At 56.3% G+C, this 15,448-nt stretch overlaps 1 protein-coding gene across 8 annotated transcripts in view; it reads right to left on the bottom strand.

The window, feature by feature from the left end:
- Positions 1 to 14,682, bottom strand: part of LOC105498054 (myocyte enhancer factor 2D) — a 62,944-nt gene extending 48,262 nt beyond the window's left edge. For 3 of the 8 annotated variants that reach the window (XM_011769838.2, XM_011769841.2, XM_071083586.1), the window contains exon 1: positions 14,349 to 14,678. The gene's annotated coding sequence lies outside the window, so the exon portion shown is untranslated. Of the gene's footprint in view, positions 1 to 13,696; positions 13,756 to 14,348 lie in introns of those variants that run through there. The other 5 variants (XM_011769840.2, XM_011769842.2, XM_071083599.1 and 2 more) reach the window with 4 other exon arrangements.
- Positions 14,683 to 15,448: the final 766 nt, after the last annotated feature.

The raw sequence follows: 15,448 nt of genomic DNA, 5'->3' as shown, positions 1-15,448 counted from the left end.
CAACACCAGCCCAGCCAGTCCTGAGTGGCCCAGCAGACACCTGGGCCCCAAACCACCTCCAGACACCCCATTCCTCACCTGTGACCCCAGTGTCTGCCAAGTTCCCATTGCAAAGGCTCCGGCCCGGGGATTTCAGCTTCCCTCCTTCCCGGTGCAACCCAAAGACCACGCTTTCTAGAGCTACCGTGGTGTGGGCTTTGGCAGGGAAGGTAGGGGAGGGCACACAGAGGGCAAGGGGAGGGGGCTACCAATAGTTGGCTTTTTAAATGGGATTCTCTGGCTTAGCCTTGAAAACTCAATCTAGACTGGTAAATGCAGGAACTACCGGCCTCCTCTGATTTAGAGCATCCACCTTCCCTCTCTCCCCTTTACCATCTCCCTCTCAGCACCTTTAGTTCATAACCAAATTCTTGCCGAGATGTAACCTCTGTCAGCTTATGACCAATACTGCCTCTCCCTCCGAACTGGAAGATAAACCTCTCTTTGTTTTCATGACCCTCAGAAAAGTCACTCTTGTAATCTTTCTAGCACTTATCACCATTGTGAATAACTATGATTCTGTGCTTTTATTTAACGCCTGGCTCCTCCATGAGGCTAAAGTTTCATGAGGGCAGGAATCACATCTGTCTTTTTTACTACTCTATCTCCTGTAAGAAGGAGGTCAGGAAATGTCTGTTGAAAAGAAGAAAATACTATTTCATTGTTGTGGCGCTGTGAGAAGTCCTTCTTGCAGTCTAACCTCCAATGGTCTTGCTGCAGTACCAGTTCCTCTCATTCTATCATCTATGGAGCTAGAACCCTTCCTCTCCCAACGGCCCCTGAAGATTTGGACACCACCCACCCTCCAACCACGCCTGGTATCCTAGTCCTCAACCCTCCCCACCCTCAGGTTGGCTGGTGCAGAGGGTGAGACTCTAAAGTCTTCTAAGGAGCAGCCCTGAGCACATGGAGATGGAGAGGATGGGGTTGCTTAGGCAACTGTCGCCTGGCAACCAGCTCCCTGGCTGATCTCCTACACCGCCCCCCCCACCCCCGCCTCAAGCTGGGGGAGCTGGGACGAGAGAGGGATCAGGGCTGAGAAGGCAGGGAAGCCACAGAGATTCACTGAGCATCGTCTGATAGAGAGAAGTCAGGGTTAAAAAGACCAGGCCCCATGTATCCCCACTCCCTATCAAGGTAGCCCAAAGCACATTTTATAATTCCATGCTTCCCAGGGCCCTTTCCCCACTGCTGCTCCCACCTCTGTGCCAACACTGCCAGAGGAGGAGATGCCCCTGCCTTAGGCAGTCCTTCCTCCCATCTAACCACAAACCTCTCTACAAAGCAGGCGTAGTGTGGACTGACCTTTTTTCCTTCTGCTCTCCATTCCACATTGCTGCAGGGTCTTTGAAAGCCCTGGGGCAACAACATGAACTCAACCCTGATTTTGGAGGAAGGGGCAGCTGGGGCCTAGGTAGGCACAAAATACCCTAACCTGACCCTATCCAAGGTTTGGAGGCCTATCCTGGCTAAACCTCCCTCCTATACAATTAGGGAGGTTTTAATGAACACCTGGACCTCCTTAATTAGCCCTCTGCCTAATTACCTAACCAACTGGCAGGAGCCAGAGGCCTGGGCATCTGTTCTCCAGATGTGAGTCTCTCCTTTCCAGCCTCCCCTGGCCCCATTCTTCTCCTGTCTGGTCTACTCCTCCTCTAGGAAGCCCTCGCAGATGATCTGGCCCTTGGCTGCTTCTTTTCTAACCCTCTCTCCTTCACCCTGCCTGGTATCTGGAGCCCAGGGCTTGGGAGGACTTGGGCCACCAAAGAGATGGGGTTAGTCAGGATGGCCTTCCTGTTCCGATGGCCCCAGGGCCTGCCGAATCCTGACCTCAGGCCACAGCTATGACTCCTCGGGCTGACAGTATCTATGTCACCAAAAGTTCCCCTTCAAAGGCTCTCAAGGCTCTGGCTGCTTGACTCTGATTTACCTGACTCCGTGGACAGGACAAGGGTGGGGCAGGGTGAACCTCGTGGGTGGCAGGGGGCTGGGACAGGCAGAGGCAGGGCCTTCCTGGTAGACATGTGAGAAGCAAAGATGGGGAGGACATTTGGCAATGTCCACCCATATCTGTTCCCATCCTAGTGGTCCCAAGGCTCAAAGAAAGTACAGGGCACCTGCTTCCAGAGCTCCCATACCAGCACAGGTCAAAAGGGAGCAGATGCCCAGAGAGGGAAGCAGGCACAGACTCACCAACTATAGAGAAGGGTGGCTGAGAAGAAGACTTCACAAATGGACAGCAGGGAGGATGCAGGGCAGGAGGCCCCTCTGACAACACCCTTGACAAGAAGGAGAGCTGAGAGGACCAGGGGAAATCCAGAAGGACCCCACTGATGGCCATTTTTCCAAGCCCAGGTACAGACCCAATTAGAACCTGTGGGTTGTGTTTACATACAAATGAGCTACAAATGATGTGCAAAAGGTACCCTAAAGGAGGACTGGTTTGCAGGGGGCATGGGAGAAGAAACAGGTCCCTGGCTCCCCCAGTGCAACACCTCTTGGTACCTGAGCAATATTCAAACCATTCTCGGGTTTCAGAATGATGCTATCTCAGTTCCTGTGTGAAGGTGGCCTGGGGCCAGTGGGGAGAGCGGTGAAGGGGAGAGGTCAGGGCAGCCTCCCTGCAGCTGCAGCAGGGCTGAGCAGAGCTGTCCTTCCCATGGAGCTGCAGGGGAATTCCTTTCCCATGGCCAGCCTCTATCCTCTCTTTCTTGCTCTTGGCAGGGGAGTACCTACCTTTCCTTCTCCCCTATACCCTTCCACCCATATCTGTTCCCATCCTAGTGGTCCCAAGGCTCAAAGAAACCACAGGGCATCGCTTCCAGAGTTCCCATACCAGCACAGGTCAAAAGGGAGCAGATGCCCAGAGAGGCTGAGTGAGCAGCCTCGCATCACAGAGCAGTGGGCCTCAACCTGCTCTTCCTCATGGTGAGAAAGGGAGCTCTCATTAGGCGGGCCCTTCATCTCTCCCTCCCAGGCTGCTCCGGGCTGGAGGCTGAGGACTGGAGGGTAAGGCAGGAGGCGCTGGAGACAGCTGTCATCCCTCCTCCCGCCCCTTCCCTGTGGCTGGGCTGCAGGGCATGAAATAAGCAGCAGGCACTGGGGGAGGGGGTGACAATCCAATCCACCTGTCACCCCCACAGTCAGGCGGCCTCAAGCAGCCTGCTCACTAATGAGGGAGGAGGCGTGGGTGAGGCAGACACAGAAGAGGGTAGCAGAGGGGGGACAGACACACAGACACAGGAAAGATAACAGAGAAAAAGAGGCAGCAAGGCCAGAAGGCATTATGGGGCAGAAGCAGAGACAGACAAGGGGAGGGCTAGAGGAGAGGGAGAGGCAGGAGACCCACAGAGACAAAGATTCAGAGAGAAGCAGGTAGAGAACAAGAGACAGGTTCAACAACGGCTTCCAGGACTGACTCCTGGCCCAGCGCTGGGGGAATAACTCAACAGGACACCACCCCTGCCCTCTGAGAACTTGCAGTCCAGCCAAGAGACAGACAAGGGAGGGGCAGGTCCCACCCAGGGCAAGGGCAGGGAGAGGCAAGGGGGCCCTCGGGGGCCTGGACTGGACCCAGACCCAGCCCCGGAAGGAGTATCCCAGAGCAGGCAGGCCAGCCCTAAGAGGCAGCAGAAGTGAGGACCGAGGACCAAGGACCACAGCTGCCCAGCTCGATCCCCAGGCCCTGCCTTATTACCCATCCTACCCCCAGGTTCACAACCTTCCTAGTCATTTCTCTCCCCCAACTTCAGCCCTGGGACCTCTTCCCTAGTGCAGAGACACAGGCTAAGGAGCTCTGGGAGACAGGGTGGCGAGGTGAACCCAGTGATGCCCCCAAACACCCAGGCAAGATGGTCCAGAATCATTCTGTGGTTCACATAGTGAGCTCTTCCTTCACAAAGGAAGTGGGGGGCATTACCCCTCTGAAATCTGAGCCAAGGCAGGAGCCTCACATTGTCCCTCTCCCCATCCCACACACAGCCCAATTCTCACACCCCCTCCTGCATGGCCTGCTCCCCACGCCCCTGCTCCTGGGCCCCTCTCGGGTCTCCCTCTCATGCTGCATTCTCTCTGCCCCCCTCTGTCCCCGCCCCCTCCCACAGCAGCCTCTTTTCTTCACCCCAGAAGTGCTTCTAGGGTCTCATATCAAAGCAGGGCCCCAGCCTCAACCCTTCAAAGTTCTGTCTGGCAGGCTCACTACCCAAATCCCTGGTTCCCACCGTCTTTCCCTCCCTCGGGGACTCCCCTCCCCCAGTCCAGCAGCCTCAGGGCTGGGCAGGGGCTATTTTTAGCCGGGCACTGAGCTAATTTTAACTCACCGACAGGGGACCTGGGGGCGGGCTGTCGGGCTGTGGGGGCAGGCAGTCCAGGAAAGCTGGGCCTGGGGCAGGGGTGGTCTCAGGCCCCAGGCACCCTAGGAACTCAAGTGGGGGGCAGGCCCTGCAGTCTCAGCTTAAGGGACAGGACCTGACTTGCCAAGGGGAGCACCCGGTATGGACAGCAGGGCTGAGCCCTCCCCCTAGCTTCTGCTGGACAACTCTCCTGAGCCCCACCCTAGGCTTCCCGCCCTCTTCTCCCTGGCAAGTCTCCTGGGATGGGGTCATCCTGTTCTCTGCCCAGGAGATGCCTCTCCAGTGAGGGTCTGTCTCCTGAGCCTCCTCCATGTCTTCCCCACCCCAGCTTGTCCTTCCTGTAGTCTAGCTCTCATCCTTCCTGTAGCAGCTGTGAGGCCGTTTGGCTCCCTACAAGGCAGCAGCCTGTCACCCAGGGTCCAGCACTTCCCACTCCTGCTCTGACCTTCCCCTTATGGCCTCTGGACTGGCTCCTAGGTAACCACCCCACCCTGCAAAACAAGCTCCTAGAGCTACCCAGACTGATCTCAGGAAGTATTTGGGGGCAACAGGAGATTGAGTCCCAGTAGAGAAGGGATGGGTGAGGTAGGAGAATGAACAGCTTAGGGAAATATGGGGTCTCTAAGCTGGGATTCTGGATAGCTGGGTTCTAGTCCCTGCTCTGGTCTAAGGTGTGATCCTGAGTAAGTCACTGCCTTCTACAGGCTTCACCCCACTGGCCCGTATTATAGGTAGCTGGGTGGACTAGGTACCCAAATGCCCTTCTGGCCCAAACACATGGCTCCTGTGCTCTCTGGGGAAGCCCAAAGGGAAGGGAGGTCAGAATTGTGTAATTCATGGAGAGGAACCAAAGAGATGGCCTGTCTGGGTCTGTCATCCTCCTGCTGGGGAGGAAAGGCAATGAGGGTGCTAGAAGAGAGTCAGGATGGGGCTGGTGAAGGGGCAGGTGCCTTCTAAACAGTAACCCTCCAACAGATGGCCAAGGGTTGACAAAGGCTCTGGTCAGCCAGAACAAGTACCAAGTGGGGCACACAATGCCCTTGTGGCAGAGGCTCAGCCATCCCAATCCCCTCACACACTGGGAATGCCTATCAGACCACCTGCTTGTGGTTACTGAGCAGCAACTAGCCCAAGGTCACTGTTTGGTCCCTGGTGGGACCAGCTCTAGAACCCAAGCCTAAGGCTGTCTTCAGATTCCATCCCAGCAGGCCAAGCTGCAATGACTCACCACCACTCATTTGCATGAGGATTTGCATAGTGTCTCTGACCTTATTCCTTCAGGCTCAACTTCCCATTCCAGGACCTGGGTCACCCCACCCAGGATCCATAGGCACTTGGGGACACCACGTGGAGTTCTTGGCACCTCAGGCCTTTGTTCCCATCTTTCCCCTCCAGAAAGCATTATTGGATTTATAGTAACCCACAGTGATACAGTCTAGAGCTCTCAGTACAACTGGGTCCCCTACTCTTGTCTAGGCAGAGATGGGGGAGGGGTGTGAAATCACGAGGAATAAGCAAGCATGGCAGCTACAGGAGTTTAGTAAGATTCACAGGGTGAAGTGTGGCTCTGTCACTGCCCTGAGGCGTCACAGGAGAAGAATCCCACTCCCCTCTTTAGTGCCAAGGTTGGGGCAGCAGCAGCAGGATGGAGGTGAGCTGTCCTTTACTTCCATTTCTATCTCCATTTCCAAAACCCACCCACAGTGCAGGGTGGGAGGAAATGGCCCAGGACAGCAGGTAGGATAGATATAAGACTACAGAAAAAACTTCTCAGGGCTGAGTCCTTGGACTCAAAGTAGTCTCTGGGGCTCAAACTTGCTTTGTCAGAAGCCCTCCAACCAAGCATGTGAGGCTGGTGACACGTGGGAGGGCATGGAGGTCCCAGCATTGTATGCCAACCAATGGGAGCTGCAGACAACCAATCTCCTACCTACCTTTAAGTCTGACCTACATTTGTCCAGAGTATCTACACCGCTTCCATATCCTCTGAAACAATGAAGCCCAGCAGTGGTCTCCAATCCTAGGAAGTCCTTCCTGCTATCTAAGTGCCGTCCCTCCCACCGCAGCCAATCCTTCCACTATTACTTAACCCACTTTGGTCATCTAGACAAGAGCAATGGACAGGGGCCCTTAGCCATCAGAAGCCCTGACTGAGGAGAGGTGGGGGCCGTTGGGACGGTTAGTGTGTCACCTTCCACCTCCCCAACCCAACTTCCCTCTGGGGTCTCAGGAGACAGAAGTGAAAGTGGCAGCTGGGGCCTTGGGGGCGGATCTGCTTGAGAGCCGTTGGAATGAGCATAATGCCACCAGTGCTGGGTCTGGGCTGCCTGCCATTGCAGCGGGTGGGCTAATGGTTAGATCAGGGGAGGGACTTTCCATGGAAATAAGGGCATGGGGTAATGAGGAGTGTGGGCCCCTGGCCAAAGGAAGGGCAGGCTGAAGAGAGAAAAATGGAGAGAGGCAGGCAGCAGACAGTCTCAGAAGGGCATTCTCTTCCTGGGCTGTGTTTGTCCCCTTTTTTAAAGCAGCAAGATCCTTTCTTCTCACCCACAGAACTGAGACAGGGCTGCTCTGGCTGAAGCAGATGAAGGGGTCTGAGCCCTCATTGCTGGGACATGAGAGCAAAGAGAGAGGGGAGAGAGTCCAAGGTCTGGGACCTCAGACTGGACAGCACTAATTATGAGGAAAGGGGAGGTGGAGAACATGAAGGGTTCACCTACGATGATGACAGGGGACCCGAAAGAGGCCAATCCAATCAGGGAAAGCAAATCCTCCTAGAGACATCATGACCTCGAGAAGCCACTGAGGATTTAAAGGGGCCGTTCAGGGCAATGGCTGGGTCTCCTTCTAACTCGAAGGACAGTCCTCTAAGCCCCTGGCAGCGGAGGGAGGGCGGGCATCGTGGCTGCGTGGGCCTGCTGAGGCGGCCAGCCAGGCAGCTCTTACAGGATTAGCTTGCTGCTTTCAGGAAAGGTGCCAGGTGAGGCTAAGATGCCCAGCCAGATGGAGGGGGGGCCCAGAGGGAAGGGGGTAGGGAGAGCAGTACCTGCACAAGGCTATGAAGATACATGTCCCCAAATCCGTGCCCCTTACCAATACCTGGCTTCTAACCCTTTCATGAGGATGCTGTGCAGGGACCCTTCAGATTTTTGCCAGCAAGGACCTCTGTCTATCAAGTTTTCCCTGCCATTATTATGATCTGCAGTTATCTTTCCTCTGAGGGGAAGTCCTGCCTGTTGTCTACTCTTGACTCCCCTGCTACAGTTTACAACCAGGGCCCCACCCCTCAGAACAGGTGAGGGGCTAAGTGGTTCCCCTAACTCCCCGCCCCCTTAGCTCCCCATCCCCAGGTTGACAGGTGGGGGAGACAAGAGGAAGCAGCTGGGCTAGGACACCTGTCCCCACCCAGCCATCACGGGCCCCAGAGGCCTGCATAAGGAGACTCAGCACAGAGGAAGCAGTGGTGGTGGCTGGAGGAAAGGGGCACATAGGTTAAGGAGAGAGGTGACAGGAAGGTCTGAAAAATCCACTTCCAGATCATTCCCATCCTCCTAGTCTACCCCAACCATCATCTCTCACCAAATGCACAATACACGCATGCTTTAAAGGGAAAATCTCAAGGTTTGAGGTCATCCCTCAAACCCCTTGCTCTATTCCCTTGCCTACACATTACTTGATCCAGCTGGAGTGGAAAGACCCCAGGAAAAGGGACCAAGCCCCCTCTCCTCACTCCAGCCTCCTGCCGCGCATTTCTACTTGAAACTCAGGGATGGGCTCTCTCCGTATTCTTTGTTCTCTCAACCCTCAACCCTAGGTATTTGCTGGTGGGTTGAGGATGAGAGAATCATGAGGGGTAAGCAAGCAAGCAGCCAGAGGGATCTGGCAAGACTCATGGGGCTAAGTGTGGAGGAGGCGGGTTCTCAGACAAGGAGATGGCTGGATGGGGAGGGGAGGGCTGGGCTCAGCTTCCCAAACCATCCCAGGGCCAAACAGAGCCCTAGGCCAGGAGGAACCCTCAAGGCCTCCTCAGTCCCTACCCTGGACACCAAAGGCATTGCTTGCCCCCATCCCTGTTTCAGGCAAGTCCTGGGCCAGCCTAAGGCTCAAGGTCTGAGAGAAAAGATGTAACCATCACACTTTTTCTGGCGGAACCTCCTTCCCTTCCCTTCCCATGTGAGGCAGGTAGCAACACTTCCCTTTCGCAGGTATGGAAACTCACACAGAGATGGGCAGGGAGTTGCTCAAGGTCACCAGAAATAAGGGGCAGAGGCAGACTGACTGTTGGGCACAGGGCTTCTGCTCACAACCTGGATGGGAGTGGGAGCGAGTCTCCCTCATCTGGGAGTTCTAGCACATTCCTTCCAGGGCCAACTCCCCAGGTCTGGGCCTGGGAGGCTCACACTGGCCTTGTGTCTGCCTTGAAACAAGCCCAGCCTCTTGTGGTTCAAGCCTTCCCACTCCAGTGTCTTCTCATTAGTCTCATGCGGCAGCTCACAGGGATAGCAGGAGGGGTCTTGGAGTGTCATTTGATCTTGCCCTCAACCCTTGCTTTGGGGGCTTTCTCCATGACACTCAAGTCAAAGCAATACCTCCCTCACCTTGCCACCAAAGGCCGGTTCTCTGCCCTCTGCTGAGGAATCCTGGTTTTCTCTTCCCTTCAATTTCTCCTCCTCCTCCTCTCAGGCCTCCTTTCCATTGCCCTGTCCTGCAGGGCAGGATCTCTCCTTTAATCTCAGACAAAAGCCCTTTACACCTAATAACTAGGAAAGCTTAAATAAGTCACTTAAATCTCTGAGACTCTGTTTTCCAATTCAAAATAACAGTTTTAGAGAGAAACAGTATTCTTATGTTCCCATGCTCAGTACAAAGCTTGGCACACACGAACACAAGAAATGGAAGTTTCCTCCCTCCCTTTTGGGAACCTGTCACCTCTCTCCACTGGGATCTCAAAAGTTTTGGTTTTTGGGCGGGGCACGATGGCTCACACCTGGAGTCCCAGCTACCCAGAAGGCTGAGGTGGGAGGATCGCTTGAATGGGAGGCTGCAGTGAGCCATGATGGCACCACTGCACTCCAGCCTGGACAACAGAGCAAGATCTTGCCTCAAAAAAAATTTAAAAGTTTTGGTTTTTGGTCTTCAAAGTATACTGGAAAGTTGGGCAAGTGGGGTAATGCTGAGGGTAAAGCTCCTTTGACCAGGGGACAAAAAAAAAAAAAAAAAAAAAAACCTCCCTCTGTATGGTTTCCTGGTCTGCCCAGCTCCTAGGAGAGTGGCCAGAGCACCTAGCCAGAGGCAACAAGCCAAGGTCAGTGACCAGGCCTAGAGCCCAGAGCCTCCTGGGAGGGTAAGTTTAAATGAGTAAATATGGTCCCGCCTGGGTGTGGCAAGTGACAGGCCAGAGCTTTGGACATGTCCCTCCCCTCCCAGCCTACAGCAGAAAGAAGAGATGTAAGACAGGCACAAGAGCCTCCCACCCCCTTGGTTACCAGGGTCCTGTGCAGAATCAATGAATGCATTCCCCTGTCTCCACACCAGCCAGGACTAACCAGAAGCATGACTTGGCTCTCAGAAAAAAGAGGCTTGTAGCCTCAGCCACAGGAAAAGGAAAATGTCAGATGAAGAGGGCCTTGGGGATCACCTAGGCCAAGGACCTACCCCCAAATGCCTGAGGGCTTTGATGTAGCCTTGATGCCTCACAGTGGCCTTATTCATCAAGGTGAGTGGGGAGGGCAACAGAGACCAGCGACAAACCACCAAAACACCCAGGTGTTAATCACCGAAAGGCGAAACTCTGTACATCTGGAAAGCTGGGGCCCAAGAGGAGTGACCCGGGGACACACGGTCAGTGTGAGGGGCAGAGGCAGGCTGTGCCAGGACCACAGAGAGGAGCATGTGAGGGAGGGGTAAGGGGCAGGGATGGAAGTCAGCCAAGGCTCCTTGACTCACAAGCCATGCTCTTTATTTTGCAGACAGGGCTCTGCCTGCCCATCTGTGGTCTAACCTTAATCCCTCCTGCTCCAGTCAGCCCTTCTCTCTTCAAAGTTCTTGCTATGCCCTTCGCCTTCTTGCCTCCGGTCCCCTCAAACCCATCCCAACTCTCCAATCCTTTAATCATCTTTGCCATTCACTACCCCCCACCTCCCGCAGTGCAGCAGCTGCTCTGTGGGTGTCTATATACCAGTGTGTATGCATTGCACACCTTCCTGCATGTGTACCACTAAATGCTGTGGACCGCATTGGGCATGCCTGTCTACATGAGACCCCTATCTAGTTCCCACTACTAGGAGAAAGGGGCCTGATGGCTAGTTCTCCCACAGCTCCAGGACAAATGCCTCAGAATACTTTCAGCCACAAGCAGGGAGAGGAAAAAGAAAATAAATATTCCAAGATCCAAACAGCACCGACCCCGCCAGGCCAAAGGTCAAGGCCTTTCGGGAGAGCCACTGGAAAAGAAAGCGCTTTGAGTTCCCCTCCTTTCCTATGCCAAATTAGAGCCATCTCTTTCTCCCCAGCTTCCCCACTGGGAAGTTCTGCTTGAAGTCTAAGCTCCATCCTACCTCCATCCTGCTACAGAGAGATTATAAGTGATATATCCATGTGATCATGGATAGACGAGTGACATCAACCACAATACAGTCAGCCGTCCAGCTTCTAGAACACAGCTTCTAGTACCTAACCGCCCCTCCCTCCATGAGTAAGTCACCAAACTGGGACAGAAGGACAGACAGTTGGCCGGACTCCGGCCCCATGACTGGCTCATAAAAGCCACCAGCGATTACAGTGATGCTGAGGTTGTGCCGGCCTGCCACCATTTCCTCCTTCCCTATAAAAGAGAGATAGTTGCCTTAAACCAGCTGGCCTCAGAGAGTCTCGAGAGTCCCAGCCATGGTCCCGCGGGATGGGGAGAATCCCACCACCACAGTGCCAGGAGACTGAGAACCCGACCCTTGATGACAGGTTCCAAGCTCACATCGGATCCTCATACCTCATACATCCTCACTTACAGAACCGGATGAACACCAACGACGATCTGTGTCCAAGAGGTCAAGGCCTGTATTAAGTCAAGGCCCTCAACTCCTCTCTTCTAGTAAGGCCACCACCCTCTGGACTAGAGAGGCAAAGAAACAGGGGGCCTGGCTCAAATACAACTAGGGAAATGTTGGGCCCACCCATCAGATCCTGGACTTCCCTTGTCCCCACAGAGGTACTCAGGTGTGTGGCAAAGTGTGCAACCACGGGCCCACACCAGGCCAGCAAAAGCACTGAGATTCTGGATCCAGTGCCAATCAGGGAGAGCAGGGGGCCCAGCTGGCCAGGAAGAGAAGGTTGACAAAATGGGCAGAGGTCCAGGCCTCTCTGGGGGTATAAGAGCAAGGGACGACCACAGCAGAGGGACCCTTTGAGGGCACAGTAGAGGAGAAGGGTCGGACAGGCTGGGCCACAATCAATGAGGGCCTATCCCCAAGGCCTCCTCAGGGGCCAAGGTACCTCCCACCACAACCTTCCTTACTACTGCTCCTTTAGCGCCCCCCAACCTGAAGAGTCTCCCTCTGCCTTCTCTTCCCCATCACATCTCCCAGGAAAGATTGAAAAAAAAAAAAAAAAAAAAAAACCCTGCTACAGAGAGATTATATAACAGCAGCCAGAAAGACTATCATATCTCCCAGCCTATGAGGAGAACCAGGAGCCAAGGGGGCAGAGCCAGGATGCCCAGGCCCTCCAGCCCAGGGGCACCAAGTGCAGAGTGGAGTGGACACGGACAGCACCTGCCACCCCTCCAAGTCCTCCACCACTCTCTCAGGCATTGAGTACAGCAGACAGAAGCTCTAGCCAATTCCCCACACCCATCCCCCAACATAAGGATCATGACGCTCTCTGGGTCCTGCTTCTCCCCTTGGACTGGGGCTTCCATGAACACGGACTGTATGTCTCCCTTCCTAGAATCCCTCCCTACTATGAAGTTGTGCCTAAACGAGTGGAAAGACGAAAGCTCTTACACAGATTTGTTGTGTGATCTCATGTGAAAAACTCAACCTTTTTGGTCCCTACAGGAGTGAGTAAAAGCTCCTCCCTTCCCCCTTCCCTCCAGAGAGACTAGAGACCCCTCCCTTTACAAATGTACTGTGCACACATACATATACACACATATGCAAACATACAGGGTGTGTTGGCGGGGGCAGGGGAGTTACAACAAAGAGAATATAACCACTGAGACCCAAGGGCCCAAATGCCTATGCTGGGGCAAGTGGGGAAGAAGTTCCATATAAGCTCCAGTGTCCCCCAATCACCCCGTATAAATAGGTCCTCAGCCACTCCCACAATAGTCCTACCCCACCCCCATCTCCTGCCCAACACACTGGGAAACCACAGGAAGGAAATTCATTCCCAGGCAGGGCCGTGGGAGCTGGGAGAGCCAGACTAAGTCCTGGGGCGGGTGTGACCCCGTGGCCACAAGCGGTGGACATCTGTGAACACTGACATGTGCCTTTTCAGTGCTCTCCTCAGCTACTGAGACCTTCCTGTTGGGGTTGGGAGAGGAGTGGGAGGTGGACAGCTCCCAAACGCCAAAACACCCAATCTCAGGCTGACCTGCACTCTCCCTCCTATCTCCAGGCCAGAGCAGCCCAAGGTCACCGCCCCAGACGGCAAACTTCCCATAGTCTAGGCTGGACCCTGAATTGCTGCGGAGACCCACTGCAGGGATAGGAGGAGGAGTGGATAAGGGCCACCCCCACCCCAAAGCAAAGAAACCAGGACTCCGAGGAAAACTCGAATGGGGGTTGGGCACAGCAAAGAGGGACACAGGATCTCCCCAAGCCCGCGACACCCTCCCCCAACCCATCAACAGTGCACCAAGTAAGGGGAGGCAGAGGGAGGCTCCCACTCAGAGGGGCAAACCTGGGATAACCCAGTCGGTGGCTCCTAGAGTGCCTTCCTTTCAGGGGGAGCCCTCAGAAAGCTGCTGAGAGGGCAGCGTGATTCACTAGGGGGAGGGGGCCCCTTTCCCCTATCCCCCTAAGACCCAAACCTGGTAGGAGGGAGGCTGGCATTGGAGTAGGGGACTAAATGCATTTTGGTCTCCTTGGCCCACCCTCCCAAAAGCCCCCCCAAACTCCCTAAACCCCCACTCGCAGCCCAGCTCCGCCTGCCATAGGTGGAGAGAGGGACTAGAGAACTCTTGCCCAGATGTTGAACAGCTGCAAACTTCTGGCCAGGGAGTTCTCCAGCTGGGGTTGCTGACAAACCACATCAGGGGTCTCGGAAGCGGGGCTAGGAGGTCCCAAGGAAGGGTCGTGCGTGCCCACCTCGTGGCGACTCCGCGTCCCAACTCCACAGGCACCCGGCAAACACGGGCCCCGGAGACACACACACTCACACACCCCAACCCACCACCCCGGTGTCATCTGAACAACATCCCCCCTCCCTCCCCCGCTTCCCAAACAGCTGCGGCTCCCCCCCGCCTCCACCCTCCCGCCGCCCTCCCAGGCCCCCTTCTGCACCATTTCGGGCCAAGGAGGAGGGAACAGGCGGCGAGAGGAGGGAGAGGGAGGGAGGGCCGGCTGTTAAAATGTCAGTCGCTCCCGGCTGTCACCGGAGACCCCCTCGGAGGATGGCGCCCCGTCCCAGACCGCTCGGAGGCCGTCGTAAACCCCCTACGCGAACAAGCGGGCGCACCCCCAATCCGCCCGTCCCCACCCCGTACTCCCAACACCCAAGGGAATTGCAGCCCACTCCACTTGTCCCCCACGGCAGACTCCCTGACACAAACAGTCCCCTAGGTAATCCCCGCCAACGCCACACGAAAACACGGCCCGCTTCGCGAGTTCCTCCCGGCCCGGGGGCTGCCCCATCCCACCCCTCAGGGGGACGGTCTAGACCACCCTCCACCCCAACCCCTGGACCGGGTGGGGGAAGGGGCCTCTTAAAGTGGCAGGCGCATTATTTTTCTTTACTCACCAGCCCGGCTGGGGGAACGGTGTTGTCACGGCAAAGAGCGGGTAGCCCTCGCCCCTGGTCCAGGGGATCTTCAACACCAGGAAGCCGCAGCTCCGGGCGGGGGGAATAATAAATGAGGCCGGCGTCCGCGCGGGCCCTGGGCGGCGCCGTGGGGCCTGGGCCCCCGTCGTGGGCGCGGGGGCCGGCAGGCGGGCGGCGGGCAAGCGGGGAACCGGGGCCGAGCGCCCGAGCTGCCTCGGCTGTTGTTGATATTTTGCTTCCTTCCTCCTTTCGGGCTCCAAAGGTAACTCCTCCAGCCCCCGGGAGTCGAGGCCGACGTAGGCACAGCTCAGCCTAGCTTGAGGGGTGGGGAGAACGGGGTGACGGACAGGTGTGAGGGCCAATGGGAGGCAAGTGTGGGGGTTGCGGGGCGGAGCCGGGGCTGGGGCGGTCCCGAGGACGCGGCCCCGCCCCTCGCTTCCCCAGGGTTGGCCGGGCCGGGCCGAGTCGGGTCGGCCCCCGCCCTACCGCCCTCTCAAGCTAGGCTGTGGCGCCGGGAGCGGCGGATCCCTCCGCTTGCCGGGAGGGAGGGAGGAAGGGACCAAGCGAGGCAAAGTAGGAAGGCGAGACCCAGAGGCCTTTAAAGGGATCGGTCCGCTCCCACGGTGCCCCTCGGAGCACGCCGGCCGCCCGCTCGCTTGGCGCTGCTGCTACCGCGTGCTCTAGGAGGTCCTTTCCGGGGAGGCCGTGCGAGCTGCACGCACACTCTCAACACGCGCCACCTCGGGACCTCCTCCCGGCCCCGGGCCCCAGGAGAGTTGGGAGGTGGGAGTCTAAGTAGATAAATTAAGGGGAGACTGGAAGTGGTGAAAAGCTCCCATCTCCCCCACTTGGTGTGTGACAAAGCCCCACTTAAGGGCGACATTCTTGGGGGTGGGGGGTTACCTAGGGAGCTCAGTTGCTCCCTCTACCTGTGACAGGCCCCCTCCTGTCCCAGGTCCCGGCTCGGCAGACGCCCAGCAATTTAAAGCGACAGCTCATAGTTCTTGGGTGACCTAATCTCCAGTGCTTGCGGGGCCCCACAGCACTCACTGCCGAGGGGGCAATTTAAAGGGGCGGGA

The sequence above is a fragment of the Macaca nemestrina genome, chromosome 1 (assembly GCF_043159975.1).
Source record: "Macaca nemestrina isolate mMacNem1 chromosome 1, mMacNem.hap1, whole genome shotgun sequence".
Lineage (NCBI taxonomy): Eukaryota > Metazoa > Chordata > Mammalia > Primates > Cercopithecidae > Macaca > Macaca nemestrina.
The sequence above is the reverse complement of the archived record's forward strand: the minus strand, read 5'-3'. Positions and strand labels throughout refer to the sequence as shown.